Consider the following 4,712-nt stretch of genomic DNA (forward strand, 5'->3'; position numbering starts at 1 on the left):
ACATGCTTTTTCATTTGTTTCTTCTTTATTTCCATGATTATTTACATTGTAGATGGTCACTAAAGACATCAAATCTATGACACGTATGGAATGTAGTAAACAAAATATAAATAACATTTTAGATTACTAAAAATAGCCACCCTTTGCTCTGATAACTGGTTTGGACACTTGGCATTTCTTGACCCTGACGAAGTTCACCTGTGAAAACCATTTGAGGGATTTCATCTTGAAGCTTATTGAGAGAAGGCCAAGGGTTTGCAGTGCTGTCAACAGAGGGTGGATACTATGAGGCAGAGGTGAAACCCTTAGTTTAGTGTTGGAGGGGGACAATAAATCAATGGAAATTAGAACCATCCTTTGAAGGTGGTTGTAACAATACCTAATCAGAAATACAATAACTAATGTTATTATGAAGAACTGTGTGATCTCCGCCTATGCTATTAGGATTGTAAAATATATATTAAAAAAAGAATATTTAGCCCACTTTTTGCTTTCCCTTCACTACATAATTCCATATATCTTGCTTGATACATTTGATGTCTTCAGTTTGTATCTAAAATGTAAAAAGTAGTAAACAAACAAAGCAAGGAATGAACAAGTGTGTCCAAACTTTTAACTGGTGGTGTATATTGTCATTTAAGAATAAAAGGATGGATCCAATATTTGTGTCAAATACAGAACAAATACAGAACTTTGTTTCATCAAATGTTATAAAACAAAAATATTTTTAATGACTTTTTGCAGTATTTGTTAAATGTGCCAATAGCCATTGGGCCATAGTATTAAGCTCCAAAATGGTTCGGTCCAGTCACCATCAGGACGAGTGGCTCCGATATCCATAGGTTTTATAGAAATCAAAAAAATTGTAACTGCTGCCATGGCAATTAACAATTTAAAAGAAAATAATCTACCTTTTGAATGTCCTCAAAATGGCGTCCATAACAGGAAATATGTGACTGTCACCCATAAATTGAGCTGACCCTGGCTAGCCATAATGTCCTTCTCATTTTATATAGAGTCTGTCCGGTAATACTCCACCAGTATTTCATGCATTTTCCAGTTAGAGACAGGTACATATCATGCTCAGCCTAAACAGACAAATGGTGGCAACATAGATTTATCTCAATCAAAGTGCAAAGAGCCACATTTGAGACAGTGGTTGCTAATGCTCTCCCAGAAATGTTACATAGTACTACTTAAACTACACTGTGCGAGATGATTCTTTCTGTACAATAGCACACTTTACAATTGATATCACAAGCTTAGACAAACAAATTGGCACATGGCACGCATTCTACATTTTAACACTCTGTTAAAACAGAAAAAAGCAGTTCTGCCAAGTGGACAAAAGGCATTGCACAGACACTGTAAAACTAGAAATTGTGTAGCTAAAAGAAGCTAATGTTACAGAATGTTAGAACTGCAAATGAGGAGGTTGTTCTCACAGAGGCGTACCAGCTTTGCTTTAGTGTTTGTTTGTCTTAGGTAGTATCCCATAATGTTTTGTGATGTGATCTCAATCTGTTTTTAGCAACTGTGAAAAATGCAGTTCAGTGAGAATGTGGTATGGCTAGCCAGGTGACAGTGCCACAGAACAAGAGGTGCTAGCTAACACTGCATTTCAAACACAAGCTACTGTCTGGTGCTTTGGGAACTCCTCCATCAGAACATTCAGGTATCCGCACTTAACACTCATAACCTTTGGACTACACTGACGACTGCTCATTGGTGCTTCGATGTCTTCTGAGGACGATCTCAGGAGACACTGTTCTTTCTCACGTCGTGTCCTTTGTGTGTCCTCTTTCACCCAATGGTCTCTAAAGCTGAACTATTTGGGTGGGTGGTGAAAATTATTGTTCGAGGCTTTGAAAAATATCTTTAAAAATTAAATTACATAAACGTGACCTAACTGTGTCCCAAGATAGAGCCATTAATGATCACAATTGTAATGTGGATTTATTCTTAATTACAAAAACATTGGACATAATGGCCAAGTTGTTTATGTTGTAATTTGATGTTTTGCTTCACAGTTATTAAATTAAAAAGCAGCCTCACATTTGGGTTGCCAGTTTCAGTGCTGTGATCCACTTGGTTTAAACCTAAAAGGACGCTCTCAAATCTGAATCATCACTACTGAAACCCCAGCACCTGCAGCCAATCATTAATCAGTGCTAATGCAGCCTCTGCAAAAATTCTATCTGGAGATTAAGGCACTGGCAACCCAGGTTCAGTAGTGGTTGTAGTTTCATTGTTTTAAAACTCTGCAGGCTACATACTGTTCCTTTAAGATAGAGTTCATGGTGCACAATTCACACATGCCCAGCATTAGTATTGCCATTGTGTTTCCCAAGACTGGAATGTGAACAGATAAACTAATACAGGTATCACATGCATTTCAGAACATGTTTGTAGAGGTCTAAACTACAGGGTTAACAATTTTAGAAACAATAAGAGCCCATGGAGACAGAGACATTTGGTAATTGTTTTAGTTTTATTTTAATTCATTTTCAGCTAAATGAATCAATATTTTGGTGGGTATTGGACATTTGAATGGTCTTCTCTGCAGTTATGTCATGGCTTTCCCTGGAGTTCCAAGGAGTATGCTGGTAGTTTGGGGAAACTAAAGTAATAGTGTGAACAACAAATAATTATTATTGGTCAAGAAATGTAATAGACTAACTGTTTATGATGACTGTAATGCTTCGGGTAGATGTTGGATCCTGTACAACTCTGGTTACATTTAAACATCTCATATTCTACAAAATGGACTTTTTAAAGATTCTAACCATGATGTTTTCAAAAGCCTACATTCAGTGAAAAAACAGCATGGCATTTTCATTAAAAGTGAAAGAGAGAGAAAATGCTTTTTATTTAAAGCTACCATCTGTAATTGGATTAGCCAACCAGGCCCTGTTGTATTCTCACATGTCACCAGTACATGCTGTCTATGTTACTGCTTTCTGAAAGTGTGCCAGCTTTGTCCTGACAGAAGACCAGAGAATGCACGTGAGCCTGAACAGGGATGGGTAAGGGTGGGGACATGGTGTCGCTTTAATAATTAAATGTCGTTATAAATGGCGCTAGCAGTTGGTGCTAAACCTGCTTATGCTATCTGAAATTTGCTACATCAAACCGTGCTATAGGTGCATTTCCTACGCTGATTCTCACCTTGCAACATTATAACATGGTTAAAAACTCAAAATCAATTTTGCACAATGTTGACCCTTTAACAGCACAGTAATGGAACGGTCAGAGGATGGATGTTGCATGGTAACAAAGGATGACTATGGTAATTACAGGATGCATCAATCCTTTATTTCATAATAATGTTCTAAATGCTAACCCAATATGAAGAACTGACCAGGAAACATGGCATTTGGCTCCTATTAAAGGGACCATATTACGTTATATTCTGATCTCTGTTATAATGTTGTTTCCTCATCAAAAACATACCTGGAACTGAGTTTTCTTTCTCACATGTTTAACACACAAACCTTGCATATTTAGGCTGAGTTCTTCTTTCAAACAGAAAACACTACTTTGTGATGTGATGTGGTAATACAGGAAGTGCTCTACTGTGTTTTTAAACTCCATGTACCTTCACTAGAATCATTTGGATGATTTCAGCCCTGAAATTTCCAGTCTCTACTGAGCAAAAGTTAAAAGGTAGCAGTTAACTTGAAAACTAACACTACATGACATCATAAGGTGGAACAGAGCATTCTGAGCTATGGTGATGTAGACAATCTAATAATTAAGGGTTACTCAAATGAAACAACACTCCAGGTATGTTTTTGATGAGGTAACAGCATGATAATATGGCTTAAAGCTCATAAGAATCAAAGATTGTGTAATATAGGACCTTTAATATGTAAACAAGGCTGAAAAATGCATTATTCCAGTTATTAGACTATTTCTATCCTCACACATGCTGTTACTGTGCTGTAATGTAAAGTGTGACAGACTGTCCTGCTAATATACAAAATTTCCCCAAATTTTGTGTAAGAAACCATGCATTTGGTTCGTCATTTCAAAATTCTTTTTGTCCTCCCATTGTTTTCAGCAGAGTGTTCCAGACACCTAACCCAAGTGTTCGCTGTGAAATATCATATGGTGATCCCAGGAGTAAAATTGTTTAAAGGCGCTGTACCTGATTTTTACTGTCTGAAAATGTGAAAAAAAACAAAACAGATATAATTCATTTTAAACAGTTTGCATTGGTCCAAAGTTATTCCTCATTTACCTTATGTATTCCAAGTATCCTAATTATTCACCACCATGAGTTTATGAGCGCTTTTCACAACTCTCAGAAATCAGAGCAGTCTCATGATTCACTGAGAAAGTCAACAATCATGGGAAAGTCAACAACAACTAGCATGCTAACTTGCATTTCTTGATTCTCAGACAATAGGGCTAAACACTTTAGGATTCGATGCAGACTTATTTTGACCTCAAAAATTGCTTATTCAATGTAAGATACATTTGATCAGATACATGGAACAACATTCTGGTAATTATTATTATTATTATTATTATTATTATTATTATTATTTAATAATTTAATAATAATGGTCTTTAGTTACCCTATAGCTGATTGGCTTCAATCATTCTTGACAACAATGAGACTATATGTTTATTTATTTATTTATTTTATGTTTATGGAAAAATATGAGGGATTTACCGGTACTCTGTAACCTACTCACTGCTGCTGC

This window comes from Periophthalmus magnuspinnatus, chromosome 10, assembly GCF_009829125.3.
Source record: "Periophthalmus magnuspinnatus isolate fPerMag1 chromosome 10, fPerMag1.2.pri, whole genome shotgun sequence".
Classification (NCBI taxonomy): Eukaryota; Metazoa; Chordata; class Actinopteri; order Gobiiformes; family Gobiidae; genus Periophthalmus; species Periophthalmus magnuspinnatus.